The sequence below is a fragment of the Neovison vison genome, chromosome 4 (genome assembly GCF_020171115.1).
Source record: "Neovison vison isolate M4711 chromosome 4, ASM_NN_V1, whole genome shotgun sequence".
NCBI lineage: Eukaryota > Metazoa > Chordata > Mammalia > Carnivora > Mustelidae > Neogale > Neogale vison.
In genome coordinates, this window is record NC_058094.1 from 125,179,759 (window position 1) to 125,199,721 (window position 19,963).

The 19,963-nt window shown below is 40.1% G+C and overlaps 1 protein-coding gene across 3 annotated transcripts in view; it reads left to right on the forward strand.

Annotated features, from left to right (window-relative positions):
* SUGCT (succinyl-CoA:glutarate-CoA transferase) overlaps positions 1 to 19,963 on the forward strand; it is an 827,195-nt gene that overhangs the window by 48,941 nt on the left and 758,291 nt on the right. The window lies entirely within an intron of this gene.

The following is a 19,963-nucleotide window of genomic DNA, read 5'->3' on the forward strand; positions in this document are numbered from 1 at the left end:
TGGTAGGAACATTGTGTATGCCCTTTAATAATTTTTTTTGGGGGGGTTGGGAAAGGGCTTTGCCAAGTACCTTTTTGATTTTTGTGAATTCCCCAATGGCATTTTCTTAATCTCTGTCCTTGTATGGACAGATTACAGGATTCTGCTTGAGGATAGGTCCTCAAGAGGGACCTCAGAACTCATTATCAGAGAGAATATTTTAAGAGAATATTTTAGACCCATTCTTTAGTTTTAAGTAGAAAAAAATCTGAGGGCTCTATTTATGAGCTAAGAATAGCTAAGACAGTTATAAGGAAGAACATGGTGGGCAGATTTGCCTTGTTAGATAAAAAGACTGATACAATCTGTAGTAATAGTATAGTGTGGTATTAGTATGAGGATAAGAAATACATCGATGGAACAGAATAGAGAGCTCAGAAACATGCTGGCATATATATGGAAACTTTTTTTTTTTAGGGCTTATACTCCAGATCATTAAAGGGTAGAATATGCAGTAATTGATGGTAGAACATTGGTTATCCTTACAGGAAAAGATAACCTTGATCTTGAGTTTATTCTATATAGTAACATAGTGTTGATTTATACCCTAAATATAAAAAGTAAAACTCTAAAACTTTTAGAAAACAATATAGGACAATGTCTTTATGACCTTAGGGCAGGGAAGAATTTTGTAGACAACATACGAAAAGTATGAACTACAAAGGAAGAGACTGATAAACTTGACTACTTATTAAAATGAAAAACTTTTGTGCATCAAAAGCCACTATAAAAAGGCAAGCAGGTGAGTCACAGATCCCTGGAAGATAACTGACAAAGGATTAATAACCAGAATACCTTAAAAATTTTCTTTAAATCCAAAGAAGAAAAGAGAAACAGTTCAACAGACAAATGGGCCGAGCTCCAGAAAAGGAAACCCGATTGGCTGTAGAAAGTTACTCAGGGTCAGTAGTTTTTAGAAAAATGCAAATTACACTGTATGTTAACTAACTAAAATTTAAATAAAAAAAGAAAAAGGCAAATTAAAACAAGAATAGTATTCCACTTCACACCTAAGAGATTGACAGACATTTAAAAACCTGACTCTACCAGACAAAGGAATCTGTGAATGTTGCTGGAGGACAGATACCCAGGTTGGAAAATGATATCCATGTTGGGAGCAATTTGGCAAGCTGTTTTGAGATCGTACACAAATCTACCCTATGATCTCCAGTTTTCACTTTTAGGTACGTCCCTATAGAAAGTCTCAAACATGTGCATGAGGGGACATAAAGAATGTTCATAGCAGCATTGTTTGTAATAGCAAAAAGGTGAAAATATGAGATGAAGTATATTTTAGTAGAATAGCTAAATGTGTAATATAATGAATGGGATACCATTAAGCAATGGAAAGAGTAAGCTGGAACAACATGAATTCAGTCAGATGAATTTTCCAAACATAAAATTCAGTGAAGAAAGCAAGTTACAAAGAGTGATACGCAGGATGATACTGTTTATGTAGAGTTAAGACAATAAAAATTGTATATATTTTTTAGTAATTCACTTAAGTATGGTTAAAATATAAAGACATACATGGTGATGACAAATACTAAATTTAAGAGAATGATTACCCCTGGGGAGTGAGGAGGGAGGGATATGGGACAAGGTAGGGACATACACGGGACTTCAACTGTATTTGCCAAATACACATGCATATTTGTTATATTATTCTGTGTACCTTTTTATGTTCAGCATAACAAAAGATCCAGAAATGCCCAAGTAATTCCCTCTCACCTTCCCTCCCTCCCTTTCTCTGTCTCCCTTCTCCCACTCCAACGCATATTTCATGAGCTTCTGTATTGCCCAGCTCATTGAGTGTACAGGATGAACAATACAGACATGATTTCTGCCTTTAGGAGCTTACAGCCTAGTGTTAGAGACATTTTATAAAGAAGTTAAAAAAAAATCATATGGGAAGTACTAATAAATTGTGTTAGTACTATGATGGAGATTCATAGAGGAGGAGATGCATAGTGTCAGAAAAGCGCTTTCTGGGGAGTTATCATTTAAAGACCTAAAACAGGAAAAGGAACCAGCCATTTGAAGACCAAAGGGAGGAACATTTCAGGCAGCAAAAATATCATGTGCAAAGGTCCCAAGGTAGGAAGGATCTAAAGTCCTTTAAAAGCCTACGAGAAAGCCAATGTGCCTGAAATACTAAAAACAATCAGAATGCTTGAGAAGACACTGTGTAGGGGTGAAAATGCTATGGCATACAGGGAAGGATTTGAGCCGTAGAGGGATATGATCCAGATTACATTAAAAATAATCTTTAAAATAGGTAGGAATCAAATACTGACTAACCTGCTGAAGGACTTTCATTAATAACATTGGACATGGAATTATGCAACCATAAAAATGGATGAGGTCTGGCATTTGTGATATTGAATGGACCTAAAGCACTATGCTAAGTGAAAGAAGTCAGGGGAAGACAAATGCCATTTGATTTCACTCATATGTGGGAGCTAAGAAACAAAATGAATGAATAAATAAACAAAAAGCAGAATCAGACCTAGAAATACAGAGAATAAACTGATTGTTGCCAGGGGTGGGGAGGGGGTGGGCCAAATAGGTGAAGGGGAGTGGGAGGTACTGGCTTCCAGTTAAGGAATGAATAAGTCCTGAGAATAAGAGGCACCGCACAGGGAATATAATCAATAATGTAATAGTATTACAGAGTGATAGAATTTAGCTACATTTGTAAGTGTAACAATGTATAGAGAGTTGAATTACTTATATTGTATACCTGAAACTAATGTAATGTGTGTCAACTATGCTAAAAACCAAAACCAAAAAACTGACAAACTTCTAGTCATGCTGACCAAGATAAAAAGATACAAAGATACAAAGTTAACCCATATTGGGAATGAAAGAAGGGTCATCATTTCTGACAACAAAGACATTAAAAAGATATCAACAGAGTATTGCAAATAACTCCATGCCCATGAATTCAAAAACCGAGATGAAATAGAATAGAATAAATCCTTAGAAGACACAATGTACCAACACTTACTCAAGAATAACGTGAATTGTGCTATACCTATTAGAGAAATTGCTTTTTTTTTTTTTTAAAGATTTTATTTATTTGACAGAGAGAGAGAGAGAGATCACAAGTAGGCAGAGAGGCAGGCAGAGAGAGAGAAGGAAGGAAGCAGGCTCCCTGCAGAGCAGAGAGCCCGACGCAGGACCCGATCCCAGAACCCTGGGATCATGACCTGAGCCGAAGGCAGAGGCTTTAACCCACTGAGCCACCCAGGCACCCCGAGAGATTACATTTTTAGTTGAAACTCTTTGGAAAAAACTTCAGGCCCAGATGGTTTCATTGGTGAATCTCACCAAACATTGAGTAAGAAATACTATCAATTCTACACAATGTCTTCCAGAAAAGAGAAAAGGAGGGAATCCTTCCAAATTCATTTTATGAGGCGCTGCTGCTGCTGGAATGCTAAAGACATTCCAATAAAAGAAAACCAATGACCAATATCTCTCATGAACATGGAAGTAAAAATTCTCAACAAAATAGGGACAAATTGAATCCAGCAGTATATAAAATCATAATACATCACAATCGAGTGGGATTCACCCCAGGAATTTAGGCCGAGTCAACTTTTAAAATCTATGCTAAGCAAATTAGTGCACAAAAGAGGGACATGGGGGAAAGCTGCATGACCTTTGGCTTTGGCAGTGACTTTAGACATTTGGGGGCAAGAGCATGACCTACTTGGCCATCAAAGGGAGTGTGGTCCTGCTTCATACTACAGATAGATGAACCTCAGAAACATCAAACTGTATGAAACGGTCCAGGTGCAAAAGGCTAGGTATAGTTTGATTTCATTTATATGAAATGTCTAAGAAAAGACAAATTTACAAGCTGGAAACAGATCAGTGGTTGCCTAAGGCTGGAGATGGGCTTGGGGGATTAACTGCAAAGAAGCATGAGGAAAGTTTTTAGATTGTGGTGTTGTTTGTAAAATTCTGTATGTTGATTTATGGACTTTCACTGGATGTATTTAATGCTGTATAAATGATGTTTTCATAAAGTTGCCTAAAAAATGAAAAAAAAAAAAAAGAAACCACTGGACATTGAAAGAAGGTTCATATTCCAGAGAGTAGTGATTAAGATAAAATTTCCTTAGATTACTGAAGAAATCCCCATGCCTCCATAGTGTTTCAGTGTCAGTAGCAGAGAACGGTGAGCCCAAATGGCCATGGCAAACCATCCAGTGACTGCATCCAACATTCATATCATGGCAACGACTACAAAACAGAACATTGCTGCACTTGGATTCTTAGGGAGTGAGCTGGTCTGTGTGTGTGTGTATCTATTCTCATCATTTTCTGCATATTCACCACATAACCTCATCTCTTAAAGAAGAATTACTGGGGTGCCTGGGTGGCTCAGTGGGTTAAGCCTCTGCCTTGGGTTCAGGTCATGATCTCAGGGTCCTGGGATCGAGCCCTGCATCAGGCTCTCTGTTCAGCGGGGAGCCTGCTTCCCCATCCTGCCTCCTTCTCCCCCGCTTGCCTCCCTGCCTACTTGTGATCTCTGTCAAATAAATAAATAAAATCTTAAAAAAATATATCTAGATGTCTGCCTGTACTGTAAACCCATAAACATGTTGAAGGGAAGAAAAAGAAGGAAGGAAGGAAAGGCAGGAGGAACGGATGGAGGGAGAGAAGGTTGGAAGAAAGAAGGGAAGGAAGGACAGAAGAGAAAGAATTAAGGTATGTGGGATAACAATGGGCAAGGTTTTTTGTTTTTTTTTTTAACCTTGTAAGACTGTAGTCCAGTTTAGGGTACATGACATTCACATGGCAGTAAGCATCATTTCTAGACTGAATAAATAGTTTGGATATGACATTGAAAGGAATCCTTATAGTCAAAATAATTGGAAACTACTGGTCTGAATTATGAATGTCTTGGTTGCACCCTGTTCTCTCCGGAAATGTTTTTCTTTTCTCCAGAAATCCAGAGTATTGTGGCCATCTGTCCAACTTTAGAGTCAGTGATCCCCAGCAAAAGTGTGGTTTGACATATTTACCATTTCATACCAAACTCATTATTTAAACAAATAATGACACCATCTTTGCTGGGGAAGGGAAACTTAACACATAAATACAAGATTTCAAAACACAGCCCATAAAGCGAGGTACTGAGATTATATTTTGTCTGTAGACATGGACTGACTCCAGAAAGTGACTTTATGCCTTTATTTTATCCCCAAAGGGAATAACCTCTTTATCTTTAAATACTTCTTTTTACCCTTACACATATAACAGATGTGTTGTACGAGTTGGACTCAGTGGAGTAGACCCAGAAACTCTATTCTCTCCCACCCTACCTCTGCAACCTGTATCCTTGACTCATTTTCATTTTTCATGGATGAAATCCCAGACAAGTCCTATGTTTTTTTCGCTGGTTGTTTCATTTAAAGTATTAAAAAGTCCAGCCCAATCTAAAACCATAACTTCAGACTCTTGTGCAGTTTATGACTTTTCCTTTTCCCCAACTTGGGCCTGCCTTTTTGGGGTCTGGGGAGAAAGAGAGAAGTGGAAGGGGAGAGAGAGGAGACAGAGAGAGAGAGGGAAAGAGTATGTGTGTGTTGGAGGGTGATAGTTTCTTCATTCTTCCGTGATTCTTCTCTTCCCTGTTGCTAGCTGCTATGTGTAATTCCTTCAGAGTCAGGGTCTCTTAGGGAAAGGGAAGTGAGTATCCCATTAGGGTACACAAAAGCCTTTGATTGACGGGGGTCGTTGGAGCCTTGCATTGAAGACTTCTGTATACCTGAAACTCAGTTGGTGGTTCTTTGTCTTGTGGGGAGCTTTGTAGGATCCTGAGACCTTGGACTGTAGTTCTTCCCCTTCAGCCCCTGTCTTTTTGTGGTCCTCTGTACACAGTCCTCTATACACAGACTATGTGTACACACATGTTCCTATAGGCATCAGAATAAAGTTTCTGCTTAACCTTATGGGTAGAATTCCTTTTAAACAATCTAGTTCTGCTCTTCTGATGGGCCACTTGGCTCATAGGGCATACCATCCGTTTCTATCATTGCGGGTAGTGCAATTTATTTCCAAACCTGTTACTTTTGCTACATTTAACTGATGAAACCTTAACATCTTGCTTTTGGTATGTTTTTAGGCAACAAGTCAAGTCCTTAGGTAATTTCAAGTTCTCAGAACACAGGCCAAGATCACAGATGCTTTTTTTTTTTTTGAAGTCTCCTTCAATTAGCTTGAAGTAACAGGGAAGCAATTTGCCCCTACCCTGTGGCAGGGTGAAATGCACAGCATGCTAACAACTCTTTCTAAGGAAGCCCTTGCTAAAGGTTTTATTTGCGTCCCTACCTTTTCTTTCATACCTTCAAATGGATGATAAGCCAAGGGCAGCAAAACAGGTTTCATATTTTAGCATCCTTCACACTGGTGTTCCGGCATTTCCGGCATTGTTTTTGGGTTTGACACCTCAGATGAACAGAGACAAGGGAGTTTCATTTGAACATTCTTTAACTCAAATTTTGACAAACCTGAGATATTGGTCTTAAAATTTTTTAAGTATGAAAGGATAATATTTGATGATAAAGTGTCTTGACTGACTTCATATGCATTCTCAAATATTTAAACACAAGTGTAAAGGTCAAGTTTTTCCATATACACAATTTCTAAATAAAGATCTTTTCCCATTAGCAAATACTGCTTTAAGGCTGATACGGAGTTGTTACTGGATATAAGGAACATTATGATAGTTTCCCTTGGGAACTCTTCATGAAACTGTGAAATTAAGGGAATCTACTGGACTGGAACATGAACAAAATGACTTCCCATTACGTTAAAAGAGATGAAGTTGCTCTTCTTAAAAGAGTTCTCCTTAAAAGCGTTCTGTATTTATGGGTATGCACTGAATACTATTTCATCACACAATTTTATACATGAATGTATGTTTGACCTACTTCAGTCCCCAGTTACTTTTATTTTTCATATACTATTGATCACTAAAAGAGGAGGTCAAGACTTGAGAAGGAGGTTGAGCTGTTTTCTGAATGCTTTGTAATTCCAGAAGCAAAGAAATCGGCTCGGCATAGCAATATGGTATAAATCTAGAGTCAGTTGGTTTCACCTTTGGTCTCTGATTTCTAATATATGGATCATAGTTCCCAATTTAAGGAACTCCTTGGGAACTCGAGACCAGCAGGAGGGAAAAAGATGACAACATTAGTTCATGTTAAAGTAATTATTTCAAAATCTTCACAAATCAGATGATTTATGGATCATGCCAGATAACACATGTCAAGACTTAGCCCTCATCCCAAAACCCTGTCATCAAACTGAATCGTTTCCCTTTATGGTATTAGGCCTGGGAAATAAATCCATAAATTTAAAGAAGTGATGCTAGATAAGAAGAAATGTTACACTTAAAAGGATGCAAAAAATAAATGTTAGATAAAATTTAGATAGCATGTATTTCATGAGTGCTAATAATACTTTTTCCATTCTGTCGATGGTCTTCCTAGCCAGCATTAGTGCACTGCTACAACTTTCAGTCCTTTACTTGAACTACAGTATTTTTCATCACAGAGCTTAAAAGTATAAGTCATAGTCACGCAATCCTGAAAGATCAGAGATCTTGATAAACCATCAGATTGTGGAATCAGTGATTCTGTTTTGTAAACAATGTAAAACCCACAAAAGTTTATCAAGTGAAAAAATACCAGTGTTAAAAAATTTGGCAAACATATTTGGATAGAAGGAAAATTAGTCTAACAAACATGCCAGTTAAAAAATGGGCAAAGGACCTGAATAGACATTTCTCCAAGGAGGATATACAAATGCCAGCGAGCACATGAGAAGATTCTCGACAGTATTAATTGTTAGGGAAGTTCAAATAAAGACCAAAATGAGATACCACCTCATACCAATTAGAGTGGCTACACAAAATTAAGTGTTGGTGAGGTTATAGGGAAATTGGAACCCTTGTGCACTGCTCGTGGGATATGTAACCCACAATGGAGGTTCCTCAAAGATTTGAACAGAATTACCACATGAGCCAGCAATTCGACTTCTGAGTATATATGCAAAAGAATGGAAAATGGAGGCTTGAACAGGTGTTTGCACATGTATGTTCATTGAAGCAGCATTATTCAGAATGGCTGGAAGTTGGAAGCAACCCCAGTGTCCATTAACAAAGGCATGGGTGGATGAAAAAACTGTAGTATATACATACAATGGGATAACATTCAGCTTAAAAGGAAAGGAAATTCTGACACTTGCCATAATGTGGATGAACCCTGAAGATGTTATGATACGTGAAATAAGCCTGACACAAAAGGACAAATACTTACATCCCGCATGCTGATTCATAGAGAGAGGAAGTAGAAGGGTCATTCCTGGGGCTTGGGGGGAGGGGAAAGTGGGGAAGTGCAAAGGTTCAGTTTGGGAAGATGAAAAGTTTAGGACCCAATCTGTGGTAATGGTTGCACAACATCAACGCTCCCGCACTGTATGCTTGAGCCTGGTTAAAATGGTGAGTTTTATGTTATGTGTGCTTTATCACCATTGAAAATGTAAAAATTAGCATGAAAAAATAGAATAAAAGAAAACATTTTAGTAAAAAAAGAGTTTAAACTACAAGGTAGACTATAGGAAAAATTATAAATATTATGTCACAGCCACAGGAAAATGTCTTGCTGTATCTGAATAATGGTACGCAGATACAAGTACTTGATGACTAAGTATAAAACGCTCCTTTGTTCAGGAATAAACTGATTCTTCTGGGGGTAAATTAAAAACCCTTTATTTCAAGGATTTTTCTTTTTTGTTTCTTTTCAGTCTGATGGGATTAGCGTATATATTAGAATATACTTGTACATTTGCTTACTACTAAATACTGATCAACATTCCATTTTTGGGGGGTCAAAATCCTATTCCATAATAGTATTTCTATGCACCCTATATTTATCATTCCGTTGTAAATAATTTGTCATTCCTAACATTGTCTAGGAAATACTCAAAGGGTTGAGGCAAATATTTATTCATTTAAATGAATACTTTCTGGAGAGAAGAAGTGCCTGCTAGGATAAATAGTTATAATCATGCATTATAATTGATCAGAATTGCTGGTCTTAACTTTGAAAAGAAATTTGATAGAAATGCTTAAGTATTGTCAATCTGACAGATGAAATTTTATGGTCCCAAATATTTATTTATTTAAAAAAAGATTTTATTTATTTATTTGGCAGACAGAGATCACAAGTAGACAGAGAGGAAGGCAGAGAGAGAGGAGGAAGCAAAGAGCCAAGCAAAGAGCCTGATGTAGGAGATCGATCCCAGGACCCTGAGATCATGACCTGAGCCAAAGGCAGAGGCTTAACTCACTGAGCCACCCAGGCAACTGGTCCCAAGTATTTCTAGGAGGGTACATTTCTGCCACTCCAGCCAGAAATTTCAATCTTGTTTCTCACAGCTCTCCAAGGAAAGCCAAAATGATAGTGGGGGATCTACCCTTATCTCAGTTAGATACACCCAGAATTTTATGTGTTCTCTTTACTATCCTTATATTTTGAGTCTTCTACTCTTCCTGTACGGTAGTGTCTCATGTGCTTGGGCTTATGTATTCTCAGTTCTGTTTCTAACCCACCATATGGGTTACAAACAGTGATTCTTTTAAGCTGTACATCCTGTCCACACAGATAACTCTCATTTAGACCTTCTACCTGCCAGTGTTCGGTTGAAGGTGCTCAGGATCATTTATCAGCAAAAGTCTTCAGTGTTTATCTTCAGTGCTTCTGTGTATCTTTCCTTCTTTGAACAGAATACTGTATGCGTCCTCTATTCCTCCATCATTTCCGGTCTGATCTGCCCTTTGGACTTGAACTGTTTCTTAGGACACCCAGAGGCCCTGGGGGTTATGGACGTAGGTTGCTTGGTCTTTTTGACTGTCGTGAGTTATGCAGTCTTAAAAACAACCAGAGCTAATGTGAAAGGCATAGAATCGTTAACTGTGTGGCCCAAATACTTCTCAGGTGAAAAATAAGGGGTGGGAAAGAGGGAGATAAGTCACAGGAGGAATCTCACATTGTGAGACATAGGTGTGGAGAGGCACCTTTTGGAATATGTTTCCCTCTTGTTCCACCTCCCACCGCACTCCAGCATTTCACTGGATTCTTTGCAGTTCCCCAGTTCCATTATAAGAGGAGGGGCCTGCCATTTTTGAACATACAGTTTTATAGGAACACAGCCATGCCCATGTGTTTATATATTGTCTACGGCTATTTTTGTGTTGCAACAGCAGAGTTGAGTAGTTCATCAGAGAACATCCTCACACCTCAACTCACAAAGCCTAAAATATTTACTATCTGGTTCTTGGCAGATCTAGAGTATTTGGTATGCATGTTCTGGATAGCAGGGTGACACCACAGGATGGAGAGGAAAAAACCTACCCTTTTCTTTTTATTTTATTTATTCATTCCCTTTTGCTCCCTTTTGAGTCAAAACTCTGAGGGTCTTTAAGATAGAAAATGCATTATGATGTTAAATTTGGGAGTCTATGTCCTGTGCCTACATTCCCAAGAATGAAAATAATTCTCCGTAACAAAAGTGATTACAGATGTAATAAGAAATAAAATCAAGAAAATATTTACATTTGGCTGGGCTATATAAAATAATATCTAAGATTTATTGAGTATTTATTATGTGTTAGGCGCTGTGCTAAATATCTATTATGTATTATCACATAAAATAGCACATGATTGGCATAATTTACATATAGGCAGATCTTGTAATTATATTAATTGCTTATCAATTATAAAAGACACCAGGCAGTGTTATCCAAAAAAGCTCTCAATGAGGATTTATGAGACTTGTATGAGAGTGTCTTCTGACCTTGGGGAAGTCATTACATTGATCTGATCTTAAATGTTCTCATCTCTAAAATGGAAGTAAATCTGCCTGCTTACTTCATAAACTTCTAGTGGAGTCTGGGATGTAATTCGTGAACGTTCCTTCAGATTTGTAAATTGTTATGGAAATATTAAAGATTAAGTCATTAAATATGTTTCAGGTTATGTTACATGAATTTTATAGGGGGTATAATACTAGTCGTACTTGGAACTCTTTTTCATGAGACTACGTAATGGAGAACAAAGGCTCAGGGGTTGGGGAACCTGGGGTGAATTCCTAGTTCTACTGTTATGGCTGTGTAACTTCTGTCAAGTTTTTAATCTCTTTTAATTTCTGTTTTCTGGCTGTAATACAGGAACATTGATGCTGGCGCCTCCCCCAGCAATAGTATTATAAGGATTCAATAAAAGTGCAAATGTATCCGTAAAAGTGATACAATCTTCACGTGCAACGTTACTCTGAGACCTGAGTCTTCTATTCCCGCTCCTTCGCAGTCCTCCAGACATTTCCCTTCCACATACCCTCTTCTCTGGCATGTGGACAGTGATGCTCAAAACTGACTCGAAGCTGCTCTCCTGCTACCGTGTCTCAGGGCAGAGGCTGAACTAACTGTACTAATCCTCACATTCTAACATTTCCCAGATTCTGTGGCTCAAGGCTGCTTTTTGTTTAAAGATTATTTATTTATTTATTTGTCAGAGAGAGAGGGTGAGAGAGCGAGCACAGGCAGACAGAGAGGCAGGCAGAGGCAGAGGGAGAAGCAGGCTCCCCGCTGAGCAAAGAGCCCGATGCGGGACTCGATCCCAGGACGCCGGGATCATGACCCGAGCCGAAGGCAGCTGCTTAACCAACTGAGCCACCCAGGCGTCCCTCAAGGCTGCTTTATGTGCTCACTTCACTGTATACTGTATTAAGATGCGGTTATTTTTGCTTTGTTATATGAGCCCAAAATTAAAAAGAATACAAATGTTAAGAAAAAAAAAAAAGAACTTGTGGGACCTATACTGATGTGACGGAATAGCTATCCATTCAAGAAATATGTATTGATGCCGATACTGTGGTGAATAAATGGGGTGTCTCGATCGGATGGGGCCCCCCCAAAAGTGGGACAATGATCGGGTGGAAGCTGGTGGTGTGGCAGTGAAAGGGTTCACCGGAGGGAGAACAAAGGGGATAGAAGTTTAGATAGAATACACTTCAAGAGGAGCAGTGGGCAACTTAGCAGAGGAGAGACACTGTCTGCCGCGAGGCAGTGCGTGGGGCTGTTTTTAAAGGCAGAAGATGAGGGAATATGGTGACATATGGAATCTTGCCCCTTTTGGGAACCGTGCCTAGTTGTAAGTAGACCATTGGGTACTCAGGGCCTATGGATATTTTGAGGTGGGTCGTCTATGGGCCTGCCTGTATTCAGCCAGGTGGTCACTGTGGGCCCTTTCTACATTCCATCACTCAAGCCTGTTTGTGCAAAAGTGGCCTCTACAGATAATTTGATAGGTACCAGGAGCATAAAGATTAGTAAGACACAGGGGCAGCCAGCAGGCTGACTAATGCCATGGTGGTTGTGGGGTGCTAGGGAAGTCTAAGCACAGGAGGTCATCATTAAGTTGAGTTTTGAAATATGATTATTTTTTTTCTTCCCTAGGCAGGGAATGGAGGTAGAAGACATTTTAGACAGTTCGGCAGAGGAACTGAGACGCAACTGACAAGGCGTGTTCAAAGAGCAGTGCAGAGGCCTGGGTGGATAGAGCATGAGGCGGAAGATGAAGCTTGAAAAGTAAATTGAGGCCACAGAGGACTTCCTATGCCAGATTTTCAAGCTCAGTCTCTATGCTGTTATTAATAGGAAATCATCAGAGATTTTAAGCAGGGAAATGCCCTGGTCAAATCCATTTTAGGAGGATAATTAAGTGCAAGTAGAGAATTGCATTTTACTAGAGCGTATCCTGATAGCAGTTCATGATTTTCAGTAAAATAATGGGAGAAAACAGAAGCAGTGGGTAGAGTAGAGCGGGTGGATCAGAGAAGGATTTAGCACATGCTCCGAGTGACCAAAAGAAAGGAGAGAAGGGAATCGAAATGATTTCAAATTGCCTGGCTTGAGCCATTCTGGGATCTGGGAGAAATGAGAAATGAAAATAAGTTCAATATCGGGGGGCACGGGAAGAAAGAATTTCAAGGGGAAGATAAAATGATCAGGGTCAGATACTATGCAGAGGACATTTTTGACTTGTAAGTTCATAGCCCTTTTTATACTCTTTCGATTTTAACATTTATTAGATTGTATTTATTCATCTAAACATGCAGGCATGCATGCGACCACCCATTCATTCATTCATTCATTCAGCAAAATAAGTGTTGTGTCTACTCCATGCCAAGCAATATAATGTAACTCTTGAATTTTTAAAATATTTTATTTATTTATTTGGCAGAGAGAGAGAGAAAGAGCACAAGTAGGGGAAGCAACAGAGGGAGAGGGGGAAAGCAGGCTCCCCATTGAGCAGGGAACCCAGTGTGGGGCTCGATCCCAGGACTCTGGGATCATGCCCTGAGGCAAAGGCAGCTCCCCAGTGTAATGTAATTTGGCTGACTTCCTTCTCCCTTCAAGTATAAATCTGCGATCACCTTGATAGCACTACTATGTCTTTTTTCCTTTGCACTGCCAATACTAGCACAATATCTCTAATGCAGGAGTAATACAAACAGGTGCCTGGGTGGCTCACTCAGTTAAACATGTGACTCTTGATTTCAGCTCAGGTCATATCAGTGATGGGATCAAGTCCCATGCTCAGCATTAATCTTCTCCCTCTCCCCCTCCCCCACCCCCAACTCGTGCTTTCTTTTTCTCTTTCTAAAATAAATATTTTCTGCCTTGGGGCGCCTGGGTGGCTCAGTGGGTTAAGCCTCTTGCCTTCAGCTCAGGTCATGATCTCAGGGTCCTGGGATCGAGCCCCGCATCGGGCTCTCTGCTCAGCGGGGAGCTGCTTCCCCCTCTCTCTCTCTGCCTGTCTCTCTGCCTACTTGTGATCTGTCAAATAAATAAATAAAATCTTAAAAAAAATATATCATCTGACTTTGGCTCGGGTCATGATCCCAGGGTCCTGGGATCAAGCCCCACTTTGGGCTCTCTGCTCAGTGGGGAGTCTGCTTCTTTTTCCTGCTGCTCCCCTTGCTTGTGCTCTCTTTCTCTCTCTGTCAAATAAATAAATAAAATATAAAAAAAAAATAAATGAACTCTTAAAAAAAAAAGAAAGAAAGAATTCAAACAGATGTTCATTGGGTTCATTATTTATTTATTTATTTATTTATTTATTTGACAGACAGAGATCACAAGTAGGCAGAGAGGCAGGCAGAGAGAGAGAGAGGGAAGCAGGCTCCCCGCTCAGCAGAGAGCCCGATACAGGACTCGATCTCAGGACCCTGAGATCATGACCTGAGCCGAAGGCAGCGGCTTGACCCACTGAGCCACCCAGGCGCCCCTATTGGGTTCATTATTGATCCATATAGGATATGGACTAGAAGAAAAACCATTAAACAATTAAGAGGCTAAATTAAACAATTGAAAGGTTATTGTTAATCCTGCAAGAACAATTCACTAGACTTCTGGGAGAAGAAGCCAAATTATAAGGGTGTTTAGGAGGGAATAGGAGGTGATAAAATAACAAGCTGTCAATTTTTCAAGAGTTTTTAGGTTAAGGGATGGATGAGAGTTTGGATGGTTGTTTCAAGGGCAGGAAATGTTGAGAAGGCTTTGATAATACATGTGTTTCCTGAAATGCAAAAAAATTTGTCAATATTATATAAAATTTTAGAGAATGGATAATGCAACATTTAAACTGTATAAACATTTTTAAAGTCAGCCTTTTGTTTTGCTGTATAGAAAGGCAGATGACTTTGCTGACAGAATGACCTTTAAATTGTTACTGCCCAACTTTCTGCTGAAAATCCTTTCCCGTCCCTAAATATGTCCTCATCAAATTCAAGGCAAGTACTTGTTCATATTTTCCCTTATTTCCTTAAGTACCGTACCCCTGGGCTATCCCCAGTTCTGTATTCTCAGTTCAGCAGACATATTTGCTGTCCAATGCCAGTTTACGCAGGGTTCTCCGGAGACATAGAATCAATAGGGTATCTATATCTATCGATACCAATATATATGAAGAGATTTATTATAGGAATTGACTCCTGACATTATGGAGGCTGAGGAGTCTCAGGATCCACCCTCTGAAAACGGAGAGCCAGGAAAGCAAGTGGTGTGATTCAGTTCAAACCCGAAGGCCTCAGTATGGGGTAAGGAGGGGCCATGGTGTAAATCCTGGTCTAAAGAAGTCTGAGAACCAGCACTGTCTATATCGGAGGGCAGGAAGAGACAGACGGTTTAGCTCAAGCGGAGTGTGTGTGTGTGTGTGAGAGAGAGAGAGAAAGAGAGAGAGAAAATGTGCCTTTCCTCCACCTTTTTGTTTTATTCAGGCTCTCAGCAGATTGGATGATGCTAATTCACATTGGAGAGGGTGATCTTTACTCACTCAGAGCACTGATTCAAACGCTCTTCTCTTCCTGAGACACCCTCACAGACACACCCAGAAATAATGTTTTACTGACTAGCTGGGCATCCCTTTGCCCAGTCAAATGGATACGTAAATTAACCATCATACATGTACTTCCTTGATTTCAAGAATCCTACCTTAACTAATAATAGCTTCTATTTATTAATCTTACTATGTGGTCAAAGCTTTAGATGCATTACCTCATTTGGTCTTCATAAAAATTAATGTGGTGTACTAATTATTTTTATTTCAGTGATGAAGCAGAGGCCGAGAGTCTTGTCCAAAATCACAAGTCTGGTGCCAAGACTCAATCCTTAACACTAATAAATTACCTCAACTTTTTAAAATAGAATATTGCTATAATAACTCCAAATTCTCAATGACTTTGTACACTAGAAGTTAATTTTTTTCTGATGTCACAGCCTAAGTTGTGTCAGTGGGGGCTTTGCTCATGCCGTCATTCAGGTATCTAGGTTTCTTAACTGTTATGATAAGTTCAAAAAACTCAAGTCATCTTTGAAAACCATCAGTGGGAAAAGGGGATTAGATAAGGCCCCATAGATGGGGGTGGTGACATTGGAACAATGGCCTAAACGAAGTGAAAGAATGCATATATAAACTTGTATCTCGAAAAAGTACGTTCTAAGCAGGTTCAAGGAAACTTGAGCAGTTAATGTGGCTGGATCCGAGTGAGTGAGTGGACAATTAACGAAGTTTAGGTGAGAGAGGGGGTTGGGGATTGGATCCCATGGGGCCTTGTGGGCAGCTTTAAGGACTTTGGCTTTTACTCTGAGATGCAAGCCCATGGGGGATTTTTGAGCAGAGGAGTGAAACAATCTGATCTGTGTTTTGAAGGAATTAAGGACAATTTGCATGTCTCCCACGGGGGCAGCGCACACAGGAGTGGAGGAGCCAGAGAAGGGCCTGGAGAAGCCAATGGGTGAAAGATAGCCAAATGCAAGAAAGTGGGAGTTGGCAGGCACGGGGGAAGAAAGGGAACTGTAAGCTACCCCCGTCCGTTTTTTAACCTTTAGGGCTGAATATAAATTGAACATTTGGATCAATTTGGACAAGAAAAGAAACGCCATTCTTTTAAAGTAGATTGAAGAAGTAATTTTTTTATTATTTAAAACAAAGAAAGCAGAACAAGAGCATCTTCAATTTTTAATCCTTTCTTGACAGGTTACTTAGACCACTTGTGATTAACACCAGTAGAAAGTGAGTAACTGGCCGGAGCCGACGCCAGGCGGCAGTGCGCCTCAGTATCCCAGAGACCTGCTTTGCGGGGCGTCTGCGTGTGCCCATGTAATGGGGGGTCCCCGCGCACACTCGCCCGAGTCGGTCGCGCCTCGTATTGCTTTGTAGAGTCTACAATGTTCTTAGAGGTTTTCACGGTCCTTACTCTTCAGCGAGGCCAGCCCGCAATGGGTGCTGCGGCTGGGGTCGTTCACCAGCGCTAGGAGGGACGGGTTACTTGGTGGGTTTTGGTTGCTGGCTTCCAGCTTTTAGCGCTCGTTACCGGGCAGCCCTGCCCCCCTCGTCATTGTCCTGGTGATCTTTCTTTCCAATGACGTTTGGTGGTTTGAACGGATGCTCTGTTGGAAAGTTGATTCCCATGACAAGGGCCCCCTTATTGATGGAGACTGGTCAGGAACAGTAAGTCATTGCCAAGGTAATGCAGTAGCTTCATCGACTTGGATGTGGCCCAAGATTTTCATTCTACCTTTGTGGGTTTCTTCTACCTCCTTCATCAGCCTCCGGTTGGCCGCTGTCTTGGATCTGGTGCTGCCCTACAATCTTTTAAATATAAATAGATTAACATTACCAGTCAATATCAAGGATTGTCAGACTAGATTTAAAAAAACCCCACAATTTAACTAAATATTGCTTATGGGACATACCTTTAATTTTTTTTTTCTTATTTTTTTAAAGTAGGCTCCACACCTAAGCTGGGGCTTGAACTCTCCACCCTAAGATCAAGAGTCACATGCCCTACTGACAGAGCCAGACAGTGCTCCACTTATGAGACACATTTAAGACAAAATAATTCAGAAAAGTTGAGAACAAAAAGCTGGAAAATAATGTAGCATGTAAACATTTTAAGAAAGTTGGGGGGTGCCTGGGTGGCTCAGTGGGTTAAAGCCTCTGCCTTTGGCTCAGGTCATGATCTCAGGGTCCTGGGATTGGCCCCAAGTTGGGCTCTCTGCTCAGCGGGGAGCCTGCTTCCCTTCCTCTCTCTCCCTGCCTGCCTCTCTGCCTACTTGTGATCTCTGTCAAATAAATAAAATCTTAAAAAAAAAAAGAAGAAAGTTGGTGAAGCTATGTTAATACTAAACAATAGATTTTAAAGCAGAAAGCATTTTTAAACAAAAGAAAGGCTACCTGATAAGGATTCATGCCTTATGATTCACATGGTTTGTAATGGTAAATTCATGAGAAGTTTGGCGGTTCTGAAGATACATACCACAAATAATATGGCCTCATAATACATTAGAATTGATTAAACTGTAAGGAAAAACATAAGCTCACAGTCACAGTTGAAGATTTTTATTTTAAAATTTTATTTATCTGAGAGAATGAGAGCAAGAGAGCATAAGCAGGCTGAGGGGCAGAGGGACCGGGAAACCCAAGCAGGGAGCCTGGTGCAGGCTCAGTGTGGGGCTTGATCCTGAGACGGGGGCTGAAGACAGACCCCTTCCCCCCTTTTTTTAAGGTTTTATTTATTTATTTATTTATTTATTTATTTATTTGTCAGAGGGAGAGAGAGAAAGTAGAAGCAGGCAGAGTGGCATGGCAGGCAGAGGCAGAGAGAGAAGCAGGCTCCCTGCTGAGCAAGGAGCCTGATGTGGGACTTGATCCCAGGACACTGGGATCATGACCTGAATCGAAGGCAGCGGCTTAACCAAGTGAGCCACCCAGACACCCCTGAAGAGAAACCATTAACCAACTAAGCCATCTAGAGACCCTTAGAGTTGAAGATTTTAGTACATCTTTTTCAGTAATTCATAGGACAAGTAGACCCAAAAAAAGTCATTAACAATTTGGAAGATTTGGATAATACAATTATTTATCTTGATCTACTGGAAAGAAATCTTCCAAATTTTAAGACAGAATGGTATTTTTTAAATTAACATATAATTTATTATTTGCCCCAGGGGTACAGGTCTGTGAGTCATCAGACTTACACATTTCATAGCACTCACTATAGTACATACCCTCCCCAATGTCCGTAACCCAGCCACCCTAACTCTCCTCCCTCACCCTTCAGCAGCCCTCAGTTTGTTTCTTGAGATTAAGAGTCTCTTATGGTTTGTCTCCCTCCTAATCCCATCTTGTTTCATTGCTTCCCTCCCTACCCCACACAACCCTCTGCCCTGCCTCTCAAATTCCTCATATCAGAGAGACCATATGATAATTGCCTTTCTCTGACTGACTTATTTCGCTTGGCGTGATACCCTCTAGTGCCATCCATGTCGTTGCAAATGGCAATATTTTTTTCTTTTGATGTTTGCATAGTATTCCATCGTGTGTGTGTGTGTGTGTGTGTGTGTGTATGTATGTATACCACATCTCCTTATATATTCATCTGTTGATGGACATCTAGGTTCTTTCCATAGTTTGGCCATTGTGGACAATGCTGCTATAAACATTCCCCTACATTTTGTATCTTTAGGGTAAATACCCAGTAGTGTGATTGCTGGGCCATAGGGTAGCTCCATTTTCAACTTTCTGCGGAGCCTCCATACTGTTTTCCAGAGTGGCTGCACCAGCTTGCATTCCCACCAATAGTGTAGGAGGGTTCCCCTTTATCTGCATCCTTGTCAACACCTGTCATTTTCTGACATGTTAATTTTAGCCATTCCGACTGGTGTGAGGTGGTATCTCACTGTGGTTTTGATTTGTATTTCCCTGATGTCAAGTGATGTGGAGCATTTTTTCATTTGTCTCTTGGCCATCTGGATGTCTTCTTTGCAGAAATGTCGTTCATGTCTTCTACCCATTTCTTGATTGGATTCTTTGTTCTTTGCGTGTTGAGTTTGATAAGTTCTTTATAGATTTTGGATACTAGCCCTTTATCTGATATGTCGTTTGCAAATATCTTCTCCCTTTTTGTCAATTGTCTTTTGGTTTTGTTGACTGTTTTGTTTGCTGTGCAAAAGCTTTTGATCATGATGAAGTCCCAGTAGTTCATTTTTGCCCTTGCTTCCCTTGCCTTTGGCGATGTTTCTAGGAAGAAGTTTTTGCAGCTGAGGTGGAACAGGTTGCTCCCTGTGTTCTCCTCAAGGATTTTGATGGATTCCTGTCTCACATTGAGGTCTTTCATCCATTTTGAGTCTATTTTTGTGTGTGGTGTAAGGAAATAGTTCAGTTCCATTCTTCTGCATGTGGCTGTCCAGTTTTCCCAACACCATTTGTTGAAGAGACTGTCTTTTTTTTCCATTGGACATTCTTTCCTACTTTGTTGAAGAGTAGTTGACCATAGAGTT